Source organism: Oncorhynchus nerka, unplaced genomic scaffold (genome assembly GCF_034236695.1).
Source record: "Oncorhynchus nerka isolate Pitt River unplaced genomic scaffold, Oner_Uvic_2.0 unplaced_scaffold_1944, whole genome shotgun sequence".
NCBI classification, from domain to species: Eukaryota; Metazoa; Chordata; class Actinopteri; order Salmoniformes; family Salmonidae; genus Oncorhynchus; species Oncorhynchus nerka.
In genome coordinates, this window is record NW_027039382.1 from 38142 (window position 1) to 60873 (window position 22732).

Below are 22732 nucleotides of genomic sequence, written 5' to 3' on the forward strand. Positions count from 1 at the left end.
GGTAAAGTCGCGGAGTGTATTTGAAAGTGCAACAATCCTTATGTCACTGGCTCACACTGGCTCAAAGGAGGATAACTTTTTCAGCGGTTTTTGACAGCAGTGCACTGTAACTTGACAATCAAATCAATCAAATATTTTTATAAAGTCCTTCTTACATCAGCTGATGTCACAAAGTGCTGTACAGAAACCCAGCCTAAAACCCCAAACAGCAAGCAATGCAGGTGTAGACGCACGGTGGCTAGGAAAAACTTTCTAGAAAGACCAAAACCTAGGAAAAAACCTAGAGAGGAACCAGGCTGTGAGGGGTGGCCAGTCATCGTCTGGCTGTTCAGGGTAGCGATTATAACAAAACATGGCCAAGATGTTCAAATGTTCATGGATGACCAGCAGGGTCAGCTGAACTTCTTACCATCTAGGTTATGGCTTTTGGATTTACTTGTCCACCTTCGATAGCTCAGTTGGTAGAGCGGAGGACTGTAGGTGATAATTGTAGGAATCCTTAGGTCGCTGGTTCAAATCCGGCTCGAAGGAGAGTCTTTTTTCTTGTGGCTTGCTCCAACTTTTGACAGCAGTGCACTTTGACTTGTGTTTGACAAACATATTATCTTTCCCTGAGATCGCTGAATTCATAACTTGTTGAACTTCCATAGGACAGTTGGTAAAGTCGCGGAGTGTATTTGAAAGTGCAACAATCCTTATGTCACTGGCTCACACTGGCTCAAAGGAGGATAACTTTTTCAGCGGTTTTTGACAGCAGTGCACTGTAACTTGACAATCAAATCAATCAAATATTTTTACAAAGTCCTTCTTACATCAGCTGATGTCACAAAGTGCTGTACAGAAACCCAGCCTAAAACCCCAAACAGCAAGCAATGCAGGTGTAGACGCACGGTGGCTAGGAAAAACTTTCTAGAAAGACCAAAACCTAGGAAAAAACCTAGAGAGGAACCAGGCTGTGAGGGGTGGCCAGTCATCGTCTGGCTGTTCAGGGTAGCGATTATAACAAAACATGGCCAAGATGTTCAAATGTTCATGGATGACCTGCAGGGTCAGCTGAACTTCTTACCACCTAGGTCATGGCTTTTAGATTTACTTGTCCACCTTCGATAGCTCAGTTGGTAGAGCGGAGGACTGTAGGTGATAATTGTAGGAATCCTTAGGTCGCTGGTTCAAATCCGGCTCGAAGGAGTGTCATTTTTCTTGTGGCTTGCTCCAACTTTTGACAGCAGTGCACTTTGACTTGTGTTTGACAAACATATTATCTTATCATACCTTAAGGGAAGATTTCGGCAGTACCTGTATGGTTAGTGAGAAAGTCCATATTGCAAATGTACGGTCCCTTACTAGACGTCCGAAATCGTTTGTAACTTTTTCAGCGGACGGCGTCGGGCGTCGGCAGGGCCAACCTACCAGGAAGTCATCAAATGAACTTTGTCGGACATTCGGTTTCCGTTTTACAAAAATAATAAGATTTAGGTCATTTTTCCGCCGTCCCGGAAATTCCCACAAGAGGGCATAAGCAATCATATTGCTATTGGACAAAATATCACGATTCACGACGGGGCCTTATCTCGAAAACTGAAAATATTTAGAAAAAAACTCGGTGAGCCAGGGGCGGCATAATGGGCAGTTGGCCCCGAACAAGATGGCGTCTAGGCCTCAACGGTTTTTGAGTTATGGCCATTTCTCTGGGATTAAAGGTCCAAAATGAAAATAGAGAAATTATTTTTCCACTTCACGTCAAAGTCAAGGAGCCTCCGGTGTCAATAAAAAAAGAACCAGCCATTTATCTATCGTCATTTAAGAGAAATCGTAGGTGACACCTTGGTGATGTTCACGGATAGGTGTTTTTTTTTCAACGGTTACAGATCCAGTTGCAGGGTGTTCTTACGAATCTTTTTTTTATGTGCTGCGGAGCTCTGCGAGATTTCTGTGATTTTCTATGATTTTCTGAAATAACACACACTCACTAAACCCTCCGTAAATAACTCAGTTCTTAACGTAAAGACTTAAAACTCAGGATTCTGTAAAGGCATACCCCAATCATGATATGAGTTTATTTATAGCTTCCTGTGCCAACCGGAAGTGCCTTAAATGGTGTCACAGTGGCAGTTTCCAAGGGTTAAAAAGGTCAGATCTTTTCAAAACTTCATATGTGTGATTAGGCAACCCCCATAAACTGTAAGTCAGTCATTTCTCCCAACAGATGTCAAAGAAAAGCTCTCTCTCACACACACACACACAGAAACACAAACACAGCAAGGATGGAGTGACAAAGTGCGTTTTTAACCTCATAGGACCCAAAATGAGGCAGCTGAAACACAGCCTCAATGGCTCATTACCATAAACTTAGCGATTTCTAAAAATCGCAAATGAAATTAAATAAATATGCCTGTTCTCAGGCTTATCCTTTTCTTAACAATCCTGTCGTCTCAGATTTTCAAAATAAAAAGCTTAGAACCAGAGAAAATCACTAAAATGTAAAGTGGTGATAGCCCTCAGCATTTCATTAGCATTTTGGGTGACATATTCACAAAAACCAGCCAAGGAATCAAATAAAATAATTTACCTTTGAAGAACTTCAGATGTTTCAATGAGGAGACTCTCAGATACATAGCAGATGTCCAGTTTTTCCTGAAAGATTCTTGTGTAGGACACATTAACCCTTTTGTTACTATGCATTTGTTAAAAGAAGGTGTTTACATGTCAAACTTTTTTGCATTAACTCCATAATATCCCCTGAAACATGGAAAACGTTGTTTGAATCAATCCTGAAGGTGGTTTGTCAATTCTCTCCATTGAAAACCTGTCTTCTACCCTGACTTTGTTCTGAGATTTGAATGGAAAAACACTGGGACTTGATTTTTCTAAGAATCCGCAGATACCAAGAGGGACACTTGGTTGAAATTGTAGTCTCTTATGGTCAATCTTTGATATGCCTACATCACAATGCTGCAGAGACCTTGGGGAAACAAGAGAAAGAGTCCATTCAACCCTGTCGCATTCATCAGTCAATTCTTAACGATCATGGAAAAGACTCAAAACTCAGTGCATTTCTGTAAGGTCATACATCTTGGTTTTCAAGACACTGTTTCTATAGCTTCCTGTGCCAACCGGAAGTGCCTTTAATTGGGTCACAGTGAAAATCTTTGCATTTTGAAAGGGTTAAAAAGTCACATCTTTCCAAAACTATCAATTCCAATGTGTGATCTTTAGGTGAAAAATCATTGAACTGTAAATCAGTCATTTCTCCCAAAAGATGTCAAAGTAAAAGCTTAAAGACACACAACAGCTAAAAAGTGGGTTTGGAGTTGGTATCAGTTTGGTGTCAGAATGACATCTAATTGACTGATGGACACTGACTTGCTAGTTGACTTTTGTACATTAGCACATATTTTTCGGAGAGGACCATCACCAAAATGGCATTCTGAAATCAACACAAAAAATGGCATCACCATAGTCTCCAGACTGTGCCGAGTTCAACGAGACGCCCCGCTTGACCGTAGCTCGCTCTGAGTGCAGTGACCTTGAAAAAAAGCAGAACCAAAATGAAGCCTGGCCCTCAATGTCATTTGCTTTTGGGTGACAGTGAGAGAACCGTTAGGGTGAGAAGCACAATTCGACCTCAGGTACGTTCCTAAGGTCCTCCCGATCCGTGCAAGCCTAACCTTGACCGTGGAGCATTAACCCTTAATAGTTAAAAGAAGGTGTTTACTTCAAAGAGTTTGCATTGACTTCTCTCCCCATAGGAATACATTGCCTGCACCTCTAAATTCAACCTGAAGCCTATGTGGGTTATGAATGACTTATGAACCTGTCTTCTATGACAGTCCATCAGACCACTATGAGGTCTACCTGTGTTGATTCTAAGCTTCCTGGACCAACCGGAAGTGGTTAAAATCACCTTATCAGTGTTGATCCATACACTGCCTGCAGTTTGATAGTGCATTCAACCCTGTGTAGATCAGTCAATTCTTAACTTAAAGACTTAAAACTCAGGATTCTGTAAGTGGCTATGTATATCAAGACATGTGTTTACTTATAGCTTCCTGTGCCAACCGGAAGTGCCTTTAATTGGGTCACACTGTCGGTTTTGAAGGGTTAAAAAAAGTCACATCTTTCCAAAACTTCATATGTGTGATTAGGCAAACCTCATGAACTGTAAATCAGTCATTTCTCCCAACAGATGTCAAAGAAAACTAAATCACACACACACACAAAGGATAGAGTTAAAAATTGGGTGCTCAAAGACAGACAGTGAGCAGGCAATGGCATAAACATAATCTCTAGGCCGTGACCTAGAGTTCAACTTTAGAATCCTGTTCTGACCTAGCTGCTGGTGGTCTATGGTGGCTCAGCGACCATGAGAAAACAGCCCCAAAATTAAGCCTGCCCCATGACTTCATTTCATTTTGGGTGACATGAGAGAACCTTTAGAAAAGAAGCACAAGACCTCAGGCATTGAAATGTTCCCAAGAGTCCTTCCGATCCGTTTCTAACGTTCGTGTGGCATTAACCCATAAAGTTAAAAAAGTGTTTACTTCAAAGAGTTTGCATTGGTTTTCTCTCCCCATAGGAATACATTGCCTGAAACCCTAAATTCAACCTGAAGTCTATATGGGTTATAATGTCCGACCTGAACCCGCAGCTAGGTAACTATGTGTTTCAGTTTTTATTATGTTTTAAACTACCTTTGTTGATTCTAAGCCTTCCTGACCAATGTGAAGTGGTTAAAATCACCCTGGAAAAAGTGTTTTTCCATTACCTGCAAATGCAGTTTGATAGACATACTTGCATTCAACCCTTTGTAAATCACTCAATTGTTTAACGGAAGGACTTAAAAATCAGGATTCTGTAAAAGCAACACCAGTGAGGAAATGGCATCACTTATAGCTTCCTGTGCCAACGGAGAGTGCCTTTGGTGTCTCAGGGGCTGTGACCTTGAGGGGTTAAAAAAGTCAGATCTGTCCAAAACTTCATTTGCTTTTGTGATTAGAGACCCCCATGAACTGTAAATCAGTCATTTTTCCCATAAAATTTCAAAGGAAAACTAAATCAGACACGATCCGTGCAGAGCAGACTGCCCTTGACCGTGCTACCGAAAAACCAAAAATTCAGTCACCTACATGTCGAACTTTTTTCCGAATTAACTCCATAATATCGACTGAAACATGCATTAACCCCTCCAATAGTTAGCTTTGTTCGAGCTAAAAAGAACCGTCAGACCTAGAGTTCGAAACTTTAGAAACCTGTTCTAGACCTCGGGTCGATAGTGCGTGGTGAGGTAGGTGGCTCTAGAAGGTTCTCGGACCGAGAAATAGCCTCGTATCATTTGCAATGACTTCAATTCATTTTGACCATTACGAACTTTGGCGACATTTAGAAAAGTCTCAGAGACACAAGACTGGGATGTGCATTGAAACCTGGCTCGGCCCATAGAGACGGACCCCAACGTTCAGCAATTGGTCCGATAGCTCATTCAAGGACCCCAAGCAAGGCATTGAAAAAGTGGATTTTCAGCACCAATTAGGGTTTACTCCTAGGTCGCCAAGGACCTATCGGGTCGAAATCGGGATTCGGGGTCGTAGGCTTGGCTTTTCACATAATGTCCGACCTGGATTTAGCTGGAAATAAACGTAAAAATGTGATTTACGTTTGTCATTTTTTAAAACAAAAAGTGGCGCTGTGAATTTCACAAAACTAACTTCTGACATACGTTTGTGATAGTTGGCTTCTAAATGAGTTGGTTAAAAAAAAGTGGGTTTGGTGTCAATTGGTATCAGTTTGGTGTCAGAATGACATCTAATTGACTGGTGGACACTGACTTGCTAGTTGACTTTTGTACATTAGCAATATGTTTAAACGGAGAGGGACCATCACCAAAATGGCATTCTGAAATCAACACAAAAAATGGCATCACCATAGTCTCCAGACTGTGCAGAGTTCAACGAGACGCCCGCTTGACCGTAGCTCGCTCGGAGTGCAGCGACCTTGAAAAAAGAAGCGCAAAAGGAAGCCTGGCCCTCAATGTCATTTGCTTTTGGATGACAGTGAGAGAACCGTTAGGGTGAGAAGCACAATTCGACCTCAGGTACGAGGTCCTCAGGTAGTTCCTGAAAGGTCCCCCGATCCGTGCAAGCCTAACCTTGACCGTGTGGCATTAACCCTTAACAGTTAAAAGAAGGTGTTTACTTCAAACAGTTTGCATTGACTTCTCTCCCCATAGGAATACATTGCCTGCACCTCTAAATTCAACCTGAAGCCTATGTGGGTTATGAATGCCTAATGAACCTGTCTTCTATGACAGTCCATCAGACCACTATGAGGTCTACCTGTGTCGATTCTAAACTTCCTGGAGCAACCGGAAGTGGTTAAATTGACCCAAAAGGTGTTTTGATGTACATAACCTTCAAAGGTGAAAATGACTACATTCAACCCAGTGTAGATCGTAGATCAGTCAATTCTTAACTTAAAGACTTAAAACTCAGGATTCTGTAAGTTTCTATGTCAATCAAGACATGGGTTTACTTATAGCTTCCTGTGCCAACCGGAAGTGCCTTTAATGGTGTCACAGTGGCAGTTTGAAGGGTTAAAAAAGTCAGATTTTCCAAAACTTCATATGTGTGACTAGGTAAACCTCATGAACTGTAAATCAGTCATTTCTCCCAACAGATGTCAAAGAAAAGCTCTCACACGCACACACAGCAAGGATGGAGTGAAAAAGGGCGGTGCTCAAAGACACGGAGAGCAGGCAATGGCATAAACATAATCTCTAGGCCGTGCCGAGTTCAACGAGATATCCCGCTTGACCGTAGCTCGCTCGGTCTGAGCGCAGCGACCATGAGAAAAGTAGGCCCAAAATTAAGCCTGCCCCACCACGTCATTTGCTTTTGGGTGACAGTGAGAGAACCTTTAGGGTGAGAAGCACAATTTGACCTCAGGTACGTTCCTAAGGTCCTTCCGATCCGTGCAAGCCTAACCTTGACCGTGTGGCATTAACCCTTAATAGTTAAAAGAAAGTGTTTACTTCAAAGAGTTTGCATTGACTTGTCTCCCCATAGGAATACATTGCCTGCACCCCTAAATTCAACCTGAAGTCTATATGGGTTATGAATCCCGTATGAACCTGTCTTTGGTAACAGTCCATCAGGGCAGTATGAGGTCTACCTGTGTTGATTCTAAGCTTCCTGGACCAACCGGAAGTGGTTAAAATCACCCTAAAAGTGTTTTTCCATACCCTGCCTGCAGTTTGATGGACATAGTGCATTCAACCCTGTGTAAATCAGTCAATTCTTAATGTAAGGACTTAAAACTCAGGATTCTGTAACAGCATACCCCAGTGAGGATATGTGTTGACTTATAGCTTCCTGTGCCAACCGGAAGTGCCATAATTGGTGTCTCAGGGGCTGTTTCGAGGGGTTAAAAAAGTCAGATCTGTCCAAAACTTCATATGTGTGATTAGGCAACCCCCATGAACTGTAAATCAGTCATTTTTCCCATAAAATTTCAAAGGAAAACTAAATCACACAGACACACAACTTGGAAGGAGGGACGTATTGGGGTTTGTAGAGACAGACAGTGCCTCCAATAGTTAGCTTTGTTCGAGCTAAAAAAGAACCGTCAGACCTAGAGTTCCGAAACTTTAGAAACCTGTTCTAGACCTCAGGTCGATAGTGCGTGGTGAGTTACGTGGCTCTAGACAGTTCTTGGACCGAGAAACAGCTTCGTACATTTGCAATGACTTCAATTCATTTTGACCATTACAAAAATGGCGACATTTAGAAATGTCTCAGAGACACAAGACTAGGTGCATTGCGACCGTCTCGGCCCATATAGACAAACCCCAACGTTTCGGTCCGATAGCTCATTCAAGGACCCCGTAGCAAGTCATAGAAAAAAGTTGATTTTCAGCACCAATTAGGGTTTTGCTCGGACACCAAATGACCGATCGAGCCGAAACTTGGGATTCGGGGTCGCCTCAGCTAGGCCTACACGTAACATAAGAAATGGACGCGCAGCTAGAACGTAACTATGTGTTTTATGATTTTTTTATGGTTTGAACCGAAGGCGTTGTGAATTTTGGGCCAGCTCTGAAGTATGTGATAGTTGGCTACTAAACGAGTTGGAAAAAGTGGGTTTAGTGTCCGTTTGTATCAGTTTGGTGTCAGAATGATATCTAATTGACTGATGGACGGTGACTTGCTGGTGACTCTTGTCCATTTGCAATATGTTTAAACAGTGAGGTACCATCACCAAAAGTGACATTCTGAAATCAACCCTAACGAGCCATTGAGATGAACCAGAATCACTGCCCAGCCATCCCGAGTTCATCGGGCCAGTCAATTTCACATTCCTGCAGGGTTTTTATAGCATGACAAATTCGTGATGGTACCTGCCCATTGAACCATATTGCAAATGCACAGTGACTTTGCAAAAGTAAGAAAACATAAACAAATGGACATAATGAAATCACCTTATTTTTATTTTTGGGTTACCAGTTGCACAACAATGCACGTGCATTTGCAATATGATTCTATAGTGAAAAAACATCACCTAATGGACATTCTGAAATCAACCCTAACGAGCGATTGAGATGAACCAGAATCACTGCCCAGCCATCCCGAGTTCATCGGGCCAGTCAATTTCACATTCCTGCAGGGTTTTTATAGCATGACAAATTTCGTGATGGTACCTGCCCATTGAACCATATTGCAAATGCACAGTGACTTTGCAAAAGATTGAGCAAAAAACATAAACAAATGGACATGATGAAATCAACACAACGAGTGATGGAAAGGTACAACTATCACTGCCGGCCATCCTGTGTTCATCAGGCCAGTCAATTTTGCATTTTTGAGCATGTCAAATTTCATATGGTAAATGCCAATTGAACCATATTGCAAATGCATTTGACTTGCAATATGATTCAACAGTGAAAAACATCACAAAATGGACATGATGAAATCAACACAACGAGCGATGGAAAGGACAACTATCACTGCCAGGCCATCCCGAGTTCATCTGGCCAGTCAATTTTGCATTTCTGCAGGATTTTTGAGCATGTCAAATTTCATATGGGCCCATTGAAATATTGCAAATATGACTTTGCAAAAGTGAGAAAACATAAACAAATGGAATGATGCCCAGTGATGGAAAGTACAACTATCATCAGCCATCCTGTGTTCATCAGGCCAGTTTTTGCATTTTTGGTGTCAAATTTCATATGGTAATTGTCCATTGAACCATTTGCAAAAAAGCACTTGCAATAACAGGTGAAAAACATCACCAAATGGACATGATGAAATCAACACAACGAGTGATGGAAAGGAATTAACTATCACTGCCCGGCCATCCTGTGTTCATCAGGCCAGTCAATTTTGCATTTTTGAGCATGTCAAATTTCATAGTACAATATGATTCTAAGTGAAAAACATCACCAAATGGACATGATGTTTGGAAAGGCCATCCCGAGTTCACAACTACTTTCTGCAGGATTTTTTGACAGCAAATCCAGTGATGGAAAGGAACAACTATCACTGCCCGGCCATCCCGAGTTCATCAGGCCAGTCAATTTTGCATTTCTGCAGGATTTTTGAGCATGTCAAATTTCTTATGGCATTTGGCCCCCCAAAAAATTCCTTATGCACAAGTTAAAAAAAATAAAAATAAATTATGATAATAAAATACGACTAAAGTATGTTGATACAGTTCTTTAATTGTGTAATTGACAAATCCAGAAAGCACTTTTTTTACAAGTTTTTACAAAATTTTGACATTTTTACTTTTGACTTCCTTGAAATCATATTGAAAATGGACAAAACATATTCCTTATGCGCATGTAAAAAAAAAAAAAAAAAAAAAAATATGATAATAAAATTGAAAAAGTATATTCATACAGTTCTTACACATGTGTAATTGACAAAAAAATCATGAAAATTTCGAAAAACGGTCCAGAAAGCACTTTTTTAAGGGGTGATAAGTTTTTTACAAAAAATTAATTTTTTCAAAATTTTGCTTTTGGACGTTGACTTGGGTTACATATCCAATATGAAAAACCACGGTGGAGCGGATTCGCCACCTGTTGAATTTTTAAAGTGTTACAACTGGCAATTGCCATATGGCATTTGCAATACACTTTGCATGAATCAACGCCGAATTGGGTGGTATTGGACAATGTGTATATGGTTTGTCCGATGCCAATGACTTGCCATTCATTTTTGTCCAATACAGGGGGGTCTTCCCTTACATAGGACAGTTGGTAAAGTCGCGGAGTGTATTTGAAAGTGCAACAATCCTTATGTCACTGGCTCACACTGGCTCAAAGGAGGATAACTTTTTCAGCGGTTTTTGACAGCAGTGCACTGTAACTTGACAATCAAATCAATCAAATATTTTTATAAAGTCCTTCTTACATCAGCTGATGTCACAAAGTGCTGTACAGAAACCCAGCCTAAAACCCCAAACAGCAAGCAATGCAGGTGTAGACGCACGGTGGCTAGGAAAAACTTTCTAGAAAGACCAAAACCTAGGAGAAAACCTAGAGAGGAACCAGGCTGTGAGGGGTGGCCAGTCATCGTCTGGCTGTTCAGGGTAGCGATTATAACAAAACATGGCCAAGATGTTCAAATGTTCATGGATGACCAGCAGGGTCAGCTGAACTTCTTACCATCTAGGTTATGGCTTTTGGACTTACTTGTCCACCTTCGATAGCTCAGTTGGTAGAGCGGAGGACTGTAGGTGATAATTGTAGGAATCCTTAGGTCGCTGGTTCAAATCCGGCTCGAAGGAGTGTCTTTTTTCTTGTGGCTTGCTCCAACTTTTGACAGCAGTGCACTTTGATTTGTGTTTGACAAACATATTATCTTTCCCTGAGATCGCTGAATTCATAACTTGTTGACCTTCCATAGGACAGTTGGTAAAGTCGCGGAGTGTATTTGAAAGTGCAACAATCCTTATGTCACTGGCTCACACTGGCTCAAAGGAGGATAACTTTTTCAGCGGGTTTTGACAGCAGTGCACTGTAACTTGACAATCAAATCAATCAAATATTTTTACAAAGTCCTTCTTACATCAGCTGATGTCACAAAGTGCTGTACAGAAACCCAGCCTAAAACCCCAAACGGCAAGCAATGCAGGTGTAGACGCACGGTGGCTAGGAAAAACTTTCTAGAAACACCAAAACCTCGGAAAAAACCTAGAGAGGAACCAGGCTGTGAGGGGTGGCCAGTCATCGTCTGGCTGTTCAGGGTAGCGATTATAACAAAACATGGCCAAGATGTTCAAATGTTCATGGATGACCTGCAGGGTCAGCTGAACTTCTTACCACCTAGGTCATGGCTTTTGGATTTATTTGTCCACCTTCGATAGCTCAGTTGGTAGAGCGGAGGACTGTAGGTGATAATTGTAGGAATCCTTAGGTCGCTGGTTCAAATCTGGCTCGAAGGAGTGTCTTTTTTCTTGTGGCTTGCTCCAACTTTTGACAGCAGTGCACTTTGATTTGTGTTTGACAAACATATTATCTTTCCCTGAGATCGCTGAATTCATAACTTGTTGACCTTCCATAGGACAGTTGGTAAAGTCGCGGAGTGTATTTGAAAGTGCAACAATCCTTATGTCACTGGCTCACACTGGCTCAAAGGAGGATAACTTTTTCAGCGGTTTTTGACAGCAGTGCACTGTAACTTGACAATCAAATCAATCAAATATTTTTATAAAGTCCTTCTTACATCAGCTGATGTCACAAAGTGCTGTACAGAAACCCAGCCTAAAACCCCAAACAGCAAGCAATGCAGGTGTAGACGCACGGTGGCTAGGAAAAACTTTCTAGAAAGACCAAAACCTAGGAAAAAACCTAGAGAGGAACCAGGCTGTGAGGGTGGCCAGTCATCGTCTGGCTGTTCAGGGTAGCGATTATAACAAAACATGGCCAAGATGTTCAAATGTTCATGGATGACCAGCAGGGTCAGCTGAACTTCTTACCATCTAGGTTATGGCAAATTCGTGATTTACTTGTCCACCTTCGATAGCTCAGTTGGTAGAGCGGAGGACTGTAGGTGATAATTGTAGGAATCCTTAGGTCGCTGGTTCAAATCCGGCTCGAAGGAGTGTCTTTTTTCTTGTGGCTTGCTCCAACTTTTGACAGCAGTGCACTTTGATTTGTGTTTGACAAACATATTATCTTTCCCTGAGATCGCTGAATTCATAACTTGTTGACCTTCCATAGGACAGTTGGTAAAGTCGCGGAGTGTATTTGAAAGTGCAACAATCCTTATGTCACTGGCTCACACTGGCTCAAAGGAGGATAACTTTTTCAGCGGTTTTTGACAGCAGTGCACTGTAACTTGACAATCAAATCAATCAAATATTTTTATAAAGTCCTTCTTACATCAGCTGATGTCACAAAGTGCTGTACAGAAACCCAGCCTAAAACCCCAAACAGCAAGCAATGCAGGTGTAGACGCACGGTGGCTAGGAAAAACTTTCTAGAAAGACCAAAACCTAGGAAAAAACCTAGAGAGGAACCAGGCTGTGAGGGGTGGCCAGTCATTTCTGGCTGTTCAGGGTAGCGATTATAACAAAACATGGCCAAGATGTTCAAATGTTCATGGATGACCAGCAGGGTCAGCTGAACTTCTTACCATCTAGGTTATGGCTTTTGATTTATTTGTCCACCTTCGATAGCTCAGTTGGTAGAGCGGAGGACTGTAGGTGATAATTGTAGGAATCCTTAGGTCGCTGGTTCAAATCCGGCTCGAAGGAGTGTCAATTTTTTTTCTTGTGGCTTGCTCCAACTTTTGACAGCAGTGCACTTTGATTTGTGTTTGACAAACATATTATCTTTCCCTGAGATCGCTGAATTCATAACTTGTTGACCTTCCATAGGACAGTTGGTAAAGTCGCGGAGTGTATTTGAAAGTGCAACAATCCTTATGTCACTGGCTCACACTGGCTCAAAGGAGGATAACTTTTTCAGCGGTTTTTGACAGCAGTGCACTGTAACTTGACAATCAAATCAATCAAATATTTTTATAAAGTCCTTCTTACATCAGCTGATGTCACAAAGTGCTGTACAGAAACCCAGCCTAAAACCCCAAACAGCAAGCAATGCAGGTGTAGACGCACGGTGGCTAGGAAAAACTTTCTAGAAAGACCAAAACCTAGGAAAAAACCTAGAGAGGAACCAGGCTGTGAGGGGTGGCCAGTCATCGTCTGGCTGTTCAGGGTAGCGATTATAACAAGAAAACATGGCCAAGATGTTCAAATGTTCATGGATGACCAGCAGGGTCAGCTGAACTTCTTACCATCTAGGTTATGGCTTTTGGAGTTACTTGTCCACCTTCGATAGCTCAGTTGGTAGAGCGGAGGACTGTAGGTGATAATTGTAGGAATCCTTAGGTCGCTGGTTCAAATCCGGCTCGAAGGAGTGTCTTTTTTCTTGTGGCTTGCTCCAACTTTTGACAGCAGTGCACTTTGATTTGTGTTTGACAAACATATTATCTTTCCCTGAGATCGCTGAATTCATAACTTGTTGACCTTCCATAGGACAGTTGGTAAAGTCGCGGAGTGTATTTGAAAGTGCAACAATCCTTATGTCACTGGCTCACACTGGCTCAAAGGAGGATAACTTTTTCAGCGGTTTTTGACAGCAGTGCACTGTAACTTGACAATCAAATCAATCAAATATTTTTATAAAGTCCTTCTTACATCAGCTGATGTCACAAAGTGCTGTACAGAAACCCAGCCTAAAACCCCAAACAGCAAGCAATGCAGGTGTAGACGCACGGTGGCTAGGAAAAACTTTCTAGAAAGACCAAAACCTAGGAAAAACCTAGAGAGGAACCAGGCTGTGAGGGTGGCCAGTCATCGTCTGGCTGTTCAGGGTAGCGATTATAACAAAACATGGCCAAGATGTTCAAATGTTCATGGATGACCAGCAGGGTCAGCTGAACTTCTTACCATCTAGGTTATGGCTTTTGATTTACTTGTCCACCTTCGATAGCTCAGTTGGTAGAGCGGAGGACTGTAGGTGATAATTGTAGGAATCCTTAGGTCGCTTGTTCAAATCCGGCTCGAAGGAGTGTCTTTTTCTTGTGGCTTGCTCCAACTTTTGACAGCAGTGCACTTTGATTTGTGTTTGACAAACATATTATCTTTCCCTGAGATCGCTGAATTCATAACTTGTTGACCTTCCATAGGACAGTTGGTAAAGTCGCGGAGTGTATTTGAAAGTGCAACAATCCTTATGTCACTGGCTCACACTGGCTCAAAGGAGGATAACTTTTTCAGCGGTTTTTGACAGCAGTGCACTGTAACTTGACAATCAAATCAATCAAATATTTTTATAAAGTCCTTCTTACATCAGCTGATGTCACAAAGTGCTGTACAGAAACCCAGCCTAAAACCCCAAACAGCAAGCAATGCAGGTGTAGACGCACGGTGGCTAGGAAAAACTTTCTAGAAAGACCAAAACCTAGGAAAAAACCTAGAGAGGAACCAGGCTGTGAGGGGTGGCCAGTCATCGTCTGGCTGTTCAGGGTAGCGATTATAACAAAACATGGCCAAGATGTTCAAATGTTCATGGATGACCAGCAGGGTCAGCTGAACTTCTTACCATCTAGGTTATGGCTTTTGGATTTACTTGTCCACCTTCGATAGCTCAGTTGGTAGAGCGGAGGACTGTAGGTGATAATTGTAGGAATCCTTAGGTCGCTGGTTCAAATCTGGCTCGAAGGAGTGTCTTTTTTCTTGTGGCTTGCTCCAACTTTTGACAGCAGTGCACTTTGATTTGTGTTTGACAAACATATTATCTTTCCCTGAGATCGCTGAATTCATAACTTGTTGACCTTCCATAGGACAGTTGGTAAAGTCGCGGAGTGTATTTGAAAGTGCAACAATCCTTATGTCACTGGCTCACACTGGCTCAAAGGAGGATAACTTTTTCAGCGGTTTTTGACAGCAGTGCACTGTAACTTGACAATCAAATCATTCAAGTATTTTTATAAAGTCCTTCTTACATCAGCTGATGTCACAAAGTGCTGTACAGAAATCCAGCCTAAAACCCCAAACAGCAAGCAATGCAGGTGTAGACGCACGGTGGCTAGGAAAAACTTTCTAGAAAGACCAAAACCTAGGAAAAAACCTAGAGAGGAACCAGGCTGTGAGGGGTGGCCAGTCATCGTCTGGCTGTTCAGGGTAGCGATTATAACAAAACATGGCCAAGATGTTCAAATGTTCATGGATGACCAGCAGGGTCAGCTGAACTTCTTACCATCTAGGTTATGGCTTTTCGACTTACTTGTCCACCTTCGATAGCTCAGTTGGTAGAGCGGAGGACTGTAGGTGATAATTGTAGGAATCCTTAGGTCGCTGGTTCAAATCTGGCTCGAAGGAGTGTCTTTTTTCTTGTGGCTTGCTCCAACTTTTGACAGCAGTGCACTTTGATTTGTGTTTGACAAACATATTATCTTTCCCTGAGATCGCTGAATTCATAACTTGTTGACCTTCCATAGGACAGTTGGTAAAGTCGCGGAGTGTATTTGAAAGTGCAACAATCCTTATGTCACTGGCTCACACTGGCTCAAAGGAGGATAACTTTTTCAGCGGTTTTTGACAGCAGTGCACTGTAACTTGACAATCAAATCAATCAAATATTTTTATAAAGTCCTTCTTACATCAGCTGATGTCACAAAGTGCTGTACAGAAACCCAGCCTAAAACCCCAAACAGCAAGCAATGCAGGTGTAGACGCACGGTGGCTAGGAAAAACTTTCTAGAAAGACCAAAACCTAGGAAAAAACCTAGAGAGGAACCAGGCTGTGAGGGGTGGCCAGTCATCGTCTGGCTGTTCAGGGTAGCGATTATAACAAAACATGGCCAAGATGTTCAAATGTTCATGGATGACCAGCAGGGTCAGCTGAACTTCTTACCATCTAGGTTATGGCTTTTGGATTACTTTCCACCTTCGATAGCTCAGTTGGTAGAGCGGAGGACTGTAGGTGATAATTGTAGGAATCCTTAGGTCGCTGGTTCAAATCCGGCTCGAAGGAGTGTCTTGTGGCTTGCTCCAACTTTTGACAGCAGTGCACTTTGATTTGTGTTTGACAAACATATTATCTTTCCCTGAGATCGCTGAATTCATAACTTGTTGACCTTCCATAGGACAGTTGGTAAAGTCGCGGAGTGTATTTGAAAGTGCAACAATCCTTATGTCACTGGCTCACACTGGCTCAAAGGAGGATAACTTTTTCAGCGGTTTTTGACAGCAGTGCACTGTAACTTGACAATCAAATCAATCAAATATTTTTATAAAGTCCTTCTTACATCAGCTGATGTCACAAAGTGCTGTACAGAAACCCAGCCTAAAACCCCAAACAGCAAGCAATGCAGGTGTAGACGCACGGTGGCTAGGAAAAACTTTCTAGAAAGACCAAAACCTAGGAAAAAACCTAGAGAGGAACCAGGCTGTGAGGCGTGGCCAGTCATCGTCTGGCTGTTCAGGGTAGCGATTATAACAAAACATGGCCAAGATGTTCAAATGTTCATGGATGACCAGCAGGGTCAGCTGAACTTCTTACAATGTAGGTTATGGATTTTGGAGTTAATTATCCACCTTCGATAGCTCAGTTGGTAGAGTGGAGGACTGTAGGTGATAATTGTAGGAATCCTTAGGTCGCTGGTTCAAATCCGGCTCGAAGGAGAGTCTTTTTTCTTGTGGCTTGCTCCAACTTTTGACAGCAGTGCACTTTGACTTGTGTTTGACAAACATATTATCTTTCCCTGAGATCGCTGAATTCATAACTTGTTGACCTTCCATAGGACAGTTGGTAAAGTCGCGGAGTGTATTTGAAAGTGCAACAATCCTTATGTCACTGGCTCACACTGGCTCAAAGGAGGATAACTTTTTCAGCGGTTTTTGACAGCAGTGCACTGTAACTTGACAATCAAATCAATCAAATATTTTTATAAAGTCCTTCTTACATCAGCTGATGTCACAAAGTGCTGTACAGAAACCCAGCCTAAAACCCCAAACAGCAAGCAATGCAGGTGTAGACGCACGGTGGCTAGGAAAACATTTCTAGAAAGACCAAAACCTAGGAAAAAACCTAGAGAGGAACCAGGCTGTGAGGGGTGGCCAGTCATCGTCTGGCTGTTCAGGGTAGCGATTATAACAAAACATGGCCAAGATGTTCAAATGTTCATGGATGACCAGCAGGGTCAGCTGAACTTCTTACCATCTAGGTTATGGCTTTTGGAGTTACTTGTCCACCTTCGATAGCTCAGTTGGTAGAGCGGAGGACTGTAGGTGATAATTGTAGGAATCCTTAGGTCGCTGGTTCAAATCCGGCTCGAAGGAGAGTCTTGTGGCTTGCTCCAACTTTTGACAGCAGTGCACTTTGACTTGTGTTTGACAAACATATTATCTTTCCCTGAGATCGCTGAATTCATAACTTGTTGACCTTCCATAGGACAGTTGGTAAAGTCGCGGAGTGTATTTGAAAGTGCAACAATCCTTATGTCACTGGCTCACACTGGCTCAAAGGAGGATAACTTTTTCAGCGGTTTTTGACAGCAGTGCACTGTAACTTGACAATCAAATCAATCAAATATTTTTATAAAGTCCTTCTTACATCAGCTGATGTCACAAAGTGCTGTACAGAAACCCAGCCTAAAACCCCAAACAGCAAGCAATGCAGGTGTAGACGCACGGTGGCTAGGAAAAACTTTCTAGAAAGACCAAAACCTAGGGAAAACCTAGAGAGGAACCAGAGAGGAACCAGGCTGTGAGGGTGGCCAGTCATCGTCTGGCTGTTCAGGGTAGCGATTATAACAAAACTTGGCCAAGATGTTCAAATGTTCATGGATGACCTGCAGGGTCAGCTGAACTTCTTACGACCTAGGTCATGGCTTTTGGAGTTACTTATCCACCTTCGATAGCTCAGTTGGTAGAGCGGAGGATTGTAGGTGATAATTGTAGGAATCCTTAGGTCGCTGGTTCAAATCCGGTTCGAAGGAGAGTCTTTTTTCTCGTGGCTTGCTCCAACTTTTGACAGCAGTGCACTTTGACTTGTGTTTGACAAACATATTATCTTTCCCTGAGATCGCTGAATTCATAACTTGTTGACCTTCCATAGGACAGTTGGTAAAGTCGCGGAGTGTATTTGAAAGTGCAACAATCCTTATGTCACTGGCTCACACTGGCTCAAAGGAGGATAACTTTTTCAGCGGTTTTTGACAGCAGTGCACTGTAACTTGACAATCAAATCAATCAAATATTTTTATAAAGTCCTTCTTACATCAGCTGATGTCACAAAGTGCTGTACAGAAACCCAGCCTAAAACCCCAAACAGCAAGCAATGCAGGTGTAGACGCACGGTGGCTAGGAATAACTTTCTAGAAAGACCAAAACCTAGGAGAAAACCTAGAGAGGAACCAGGCTGTCAGGGGTGGCCAGTCATCGTCTGGCTGTTCAGGGTAGCGATTATAACAAAACTTGGCCAAGATGTTCAAATGTTCATGGATGACCTGCAGGGTCAGCTGAACTTCTTACCACCTAGGTCATGGCTTTTGGAGTTACTTGTTCACCTTCGATAGCTCAGTTGGTAGAGCGGAGGACTGTAGGTGATAATTGTAGGAATCCTTAGGTCGCTGGTTCAAATCCGGCTCGAAAGAGTGTCTTTTTTCTTGTGGCTTGCTCCAACTTTTGACAGCAGTGCACTTTGACTTGTGTTTGACAAACATATTATCTTTCCCTGAGATCGCTGAATTCATAACTTGTTGAACTTCCATAGGACAGGTGGTAAAGTCGCGGAGTGTATTTGAAAGTGCAACAATCCTTATGTCACTGGCTCACACTGGCTCAAAGGAGGATAACTTTTTCAGCGGTTTTTGACAGCAGTGCACTGTAACTTGACAATCAAATCAATCAAATATTTTTATAAAGTCCTTCTTACATCAGCTGATGTCACAAAGTGCTGTACAGAAACCCAGCCTAAAACCCCAAACAGCAAGCAATGCAGGTGTAGACGCACGGTGGCTAGGAAAAACTTTCTAGAAAGACCAAAACCTAGGAGAAAACCTAGAGAGGAACCAGGCTGTGAGGGGTGGCCAGTCATCAAATCAAATCAAATCAAAATGATTTATATAGCCCTTCGTACATCAGGCTGTTCAGGTGGCCAGTCATCGTCTGGCTGTTCAGGGTAGCGATTATAACAAAACATGGCCAAGATGTTCAAATGTTCATGGATGACCTGCAGGGTCAGCTGAACTTCTTACCACCTAGGTCATGGCTTTTGGATTTACTTGTCCACCTTCGATAGCTCAGTTGGTAGAGCGGAGGACTGTAGGTGATAATTGTAGGAATCCTTAGGTCGCTGGTTCAAATCCGGTTCGAAGGAGAGTTTTGTGGCTTGCTCCAACTTTTGACAGCAGTGCACTTTGACTTGTGTTTGACAAACATATTATCTTTCCCTGAGATCGCTGAATTCATAACTTGTTGACCTTCCATAGGACAGTTGGTAAAGTCGCGGAGTGTATTTGAAAGTGCAACAATCCTTATGTCACTGGCTCACACTGGCTCAAAGGAGGATAACTTTTTCAGCGGTTTTTGACAGCAGTGCACTGTAACTTGACAATCAAATCAATCAAATATTTTTATAAAGTCCTTCTTACATCAGCTGATGTCACAAAGTGCTGTACAGAAACCCAGCCTAAAACCCCAAACAGCAAGCAATGCAGGTGTAGACGCACGGTGGCTAGGAAAACTTTCTAGAAAGACCAAAACCTAGGAAAAAACCTAGAGAGGAACCAGGCTGTGAGGGGTGGCCAGTCATCGTCTGGCTGTTCAGGGTAGCGATTATAACAAAACATGGCCAAGATGTTCAAATGTTCATGGATGACCAGCAGGGTCAGCTGAACTTCTTACCATCTAGGTCATGGCTTTTGGAGTTACTTGTCCACCTTCGATAGCTCAGTTGGTAGAGCGGAGGACTGTAGGTGATAATTGTAGGAATCCTTAGGTCGCTGGTTCAAATCCGGCTCGAAGGAGTGTCTTTTTCTTGTGGCTTGCTCCAACTTTTGACAGCAGTGCACTTTGACTTGTGTTTGACAAACATATTATCTTTCCCTGAGATCGCTGAATTCATAACTTGTTGAACTTCCATAGGACAGTCGGTAAAGTCGCGGAGTGTATTTGAAAGTGCAACAATCCTTATGTCACTGGCTCACACTGGCTCAAAGGAGGATAACTTTTTCAGCGGTTTTTGACAGCAGTGCACTGTAACTTGACAATCAAATCAATCAAATATTTTTATAAAGTCCTTCTTACATCAGCTGATGTCACAAAGTGCTGTACAGAAACCCAGCCTAAAACCCCAAACAGCAAGCAATGCAGGTGTAGACGCACGGTGGCTAGGAAAAACTTTCTAGAAAGACCAAAACCTAGGAAAAAACCTAGAGAGGAACCAGGCTGTGAGGGGTGGCCAGTCATCGTCTGGCTGTTCAGGGTAGCGATTATAACAAAACATGGCCAAGATGTTCAAATGTTCATGGATGACCTGCAGGGTCAGCTGAACTTCTTACCACCTAGGTCATGGCTTTTGGAGTTACTTGTCCACCTTCGATAGCTCAGTTGGTAGAGCGGAGGACTGTAGGTGATAATTGTAGGAATCCTTAGGTCGCTGGTTCAAATCTGGCTCGAAGGAGTGTCTTTTTTCTTGTGGCTTGCTCCAACTTTTGACAGCAGTGCACTTTGACTTGTGTTTGACAAACATATTATCTTTCCCTGAGATCGCTGAATTCATAACTTGTTGACCTTCCATAGGACAGTTGGTAAAGTCGCGGAGTGTATTTGAAAGTGCAACAATCCTTATGTCACTGGCTCACACTGGCTCAAAGGAGGATAACTTTTTCAGCGGTTTTTGACAGCAGTGCACTGTAACTTGACAATCAAATCAATCAAATATTTTTATAAAGTCCTTCTTACATCAGCTGATGTCACAAAGTGCTGTACAGAAACCCAGCCTAAAACCCCAAACAGCAAGCAATGCAGGTGTAGACGCACGGTGGCTAGGAAAAACTTTCTAGAAAGACCAAAACCTAGGAAAAAACCTAGAGAGGAACCAGGCTGTGAGGGGTGGCCAGTCATCGTCTGGCTGTTCAGGGTAGCGATTATAACAAAACATGGCCAAGATGTTCAAATGTTCATGGATGACCTGCAGGGTCAGCTGAACTTCTTACCACCTAGGTCATGGCTTTTGGAGTTACTTGTCCACCTTCGATAGCTCAGTTGGTAGAGCGGAGGACTGTAGGTGATAATTGTAGGAATCCTTAGGTCGCTGGTTCAAATCCGGCTCGAAGGAGAGTCGTTTTTCTTGTGGCTTGCTCCAACTTTTGACAGCAGTGCACTTTGACTTGTGTTTGACAAACATATTATCTTTCCCTGAGATCGCTGAATTCATAACTTGTTGAACTTCCATAGGACAGTTGGTAAAGTCGCGGAGTGTATTTGAAAGTGCAACAATCCTTATGTCACTGGCTCACACTGGCTCAAAGGAGGATAACTTTTTCAGCGGTTTTTGACAGCAGTGCACTGTAACTTGACAATCAAATCAATCAAATATTTTTATAAAGTCCTTCTTACATCAGCTGATGTCACAAAGTGCTGTACAGAAACCCAGCCTAAAACCCCAAACAGCAAGCAATGCAGGTGTAGACGCACGGTGGCTAGGAAAAACTTTCTAGAAAGACCAAAACCTAGAAAAAACCTAGAGAGGAACCAGGCTGTGAGGGGTGGCCAGTCATCGTCTGGCTGTTCAGGGTAGCGATTATAACAAAACATGGCCAAGATGTTCAAATGTTCATGGATGACCAGCAGGGTCAGCTGAACTTCTTACCATCTAGGTTATGGCTTTTGGAGTTACTTGTCCACCTTCGATAGCTCAGTTGGTAGAGCGGAGGACTGTAGGTGATAATTGTAGGAATCCTTAGGTCGCTGGTTCAAATCCGGCTCGAAGGAGAGTCTTTTTTCTTGTGGCTTGCTCCAACTTTTGACAGCAGTGCACTTTGACTTGTGTTTGACAAACATATTATCTTTCCCTGAGATCGCTGAATTCATAACTTGTTGAACTTCCATAGGACAGTTGGTAAAGTCGCGGAGTGTATTTGAAAGTGCAACAATCCTTATGTCACTGGCTCACACTGGCTCAAAGGAGGATAACTTTTTCAGCGGTTTTTGACAGCAGTGCACTGTAACTTGACAATCAAATCAATCAAATATTTTTATAAAGTCCTTCTTACATCAGCTGATGTCACAAAGTGCTGTACAGAAACCCAGCCTAAAACCCCAAACAGCAAGCAATGCAGGTGTAGACGCACGGTGGCTAGGAAAAACTTTCTAGAAAGACCAAAACCTAGGAAAAAACCTAGAGAGGAACCAGGCTGTGAGGGGTGGCCAGTCATCTTCTGGCTGTTCAGGGTAGCGATTATAACAAAACATGGCCAAGATGTTCAAATGTTCATGGATGACCAGCAGGGTCAGCTGAACTTCTTACCATCTAGGTTATGGCTTTTGAGTTACTTGTCCACCTTCGATAGCTCAGTTGGTAGAGCGGCGGACTGTAGGTGATAATTGTAGGAATCCTTAGGTTGCAGGTTCAAATCCGGCTCGAATGAGAGTCTTTTTCTTGTGGCTTGCTCCAACTTTTGACAGCAGTGCACTTTGACTTGTGTTTGACAAA

At 42.6% G+C, this 22732-nt stretch overlaps 15 non-coding genes across 15 annotated transcripts; all 15 read left to right on the plus strand.

Annotated features, from left to right (window-relative positions):
* Positions 1-443: 443 nt before the first annotated feature.
* trnay-gua (transfer RNA tyrosine (anticodon GUA)) lies at positions 444-531 on the plus strand. The gene is given in 2 exon segments: positions 444-480; positions 496-531. It is a non-coding gene; the product is annotated as a tRNA-Tyr (tRNA).
* Positions 532-1100: 569 nt separating this feature from the next.
* On the plus strand, positions 1101-1188 carry trnay-gua (transfer RNA tyrosine (anticodon GUA)). The gene is given in 2 exon segments: positions 1101-1137; positions 1153-1188. It is a non-coding gene; the product is annotated as a tRNA-Tyr (tRNA).
* Positions 1189-10700: 9512 nt separating this feature from the next.
* On the plus strand, positions 10701-10788 carry trnay-gua (transfer RNA tyrosine (anticodon GUA)). Its single transcript is given in 2 exon segments — positions 10701-10737; positions 10753-10788. It is a non-coding gene; the product is annotated as a tRNA-Tyr (tRNA).
* A 1228-nt stretch (positions 10789-12016) lies between these two features.
* trnay-gua (transfer RNA tyrosine (anticodon GUA)) lies at positions 12017-12104 on the plus strand. Its single transcript is given in 2 exon segments — positions 12017-12053; positions 12069-12104. It is a non-coding gene; the product is annotated as a tRNA-Tyr (tRNA).
* A 567-nt stretch (positions 12105-12671) lies between these two features.
* trnay-gua (transfer RNA tyrosine (anticodon GUA)) lies at positions 12672-12759 on the plus strand. The gene is given in 2 exon segments: positions 12672-12708; positions 12724-12759. It is a non-coding gene; the product is annotated as a tRNA-Tyr (tRNA).
* A 576-nt stretch (positions 12760-13335) lies between these two features.
* Positions 13336-13423, plus strand: trnay-gua (transfer RNA tyrosine (anticodon GUA)). The gene is given in 2 exon segments: positions 13336-13372; positions 13388-13423. It is a non-coding gene; the product is annotated as a tRNA-Tyr (tRNA).
* Positions 13424-15957: 2534 nt separating this feature from the next.
* trnay-gua (transfer RNA tyrosine (anticodon GUA)) lies at positions 15958-16045 on the plus strand. Its single transcript is given in 2 exon segments — positions 15958-15994; positions 16010-16045. It is a non-coding gene; the product is annotated as a tRNA-Tyr (tRNA).
* Positions 16046-16607: 562 nt separating this feature from the next.
* trnay-gua (transfer RNA tyrosine (anticodon GUA)) lies at positions 16608-16695 on the plus strand. The gene is given in 2 exon segments: positions 16608-16644; positions 16660-16695. It is a non-coding gene; the product is annotated as a tRNA-Tyr (tRNA).
* Positions 16696-17264: 569 nt separating this feature from the next.
* trnay-gua (transfer RNA tyrosine (anticodon GUA)) lies at positions 17265-17352 on the plus strand. Its single transcript is given in 2 exon segments — positions 17265-17301; positions 17317-17352. It is a non-coding gene; the product is annotated as a tRNA-Tyr (tRNA).
* Positions 17353-17923: 571 nt separating this feature from the next.
* trnay-gua (transfer RNA tyrosine (anticodon GUA)) lies at positions 17924-18011 on the plus strand. Its single transcript is given in 2 exon segments — positions 17924-17960; positions 17976-18011. It is a non-coding gene; the product is annotated as a tRNA-Tyr (tRNA).
* A 569-nt stretch (positions 18012-18580) lies between these two features.
* Positions 18581-18668, plus strand: trnay-gua (transfer RNA tyrosine (anticodon GUA)). Its single transcript is given in 2 exon segments — positions 18581-18617; positions 18633-18668. It is a non-coding gene; the product is annotated as a tRNA-Tyr (tRNA).
* A 637-nt stretch (positions 18669-19305) lies between these two features.
* On the plus strand, positions 19306-19393 carry trnay-gua (transfer RNA tyrosine (anticodon GUA)). The gene is given in 2 exon segments: positions 19306-19342; positions 19358-19393. It is a non-coding gene; the product is annotated as a tRNA-Tyr (tRNA).
* A 561-nt stretch (positions 19394-19954) lies between these two features.
* On the plus strand, positions 19955-20042 carry trnay-gua (transfer RNA tyrosine (anticodon GUA)). The gene is given in 2 exon segments: positions 19955-19991; positions 20007-20042. It is a non-coding gene; the product is annotated as a tRNA-Tyr (tRNA).
* Positions 20043-21267: 1225 nt separating this feature from the next.
* trnay-gua (transfer RNA tyrosine (anticodon GUA)) lies at positions 21268-21355 on the plus strand. Its single transcript is given in 2 exon segments — positions 21268-21304; positions 21320-21355. It is a non-coding gene; the product is annotated as a tRNA-Tyr (tRNA).
* Positions 21356-21923: 568 nt separating this feature from the next.
* On the plus strand, positions 21924-22011 carry trnay-gua (transfer RNA tyrosine (anticodon GUA)). Its single transcript is given in 2 exon segments — positions 21924-21960; positions 21976-22011. It is a non-coding gene; the product is annotated as a tRNA-Tyr (tRNA).
* Positions 22012-22732: the final 721 nt, after the last annotated feature.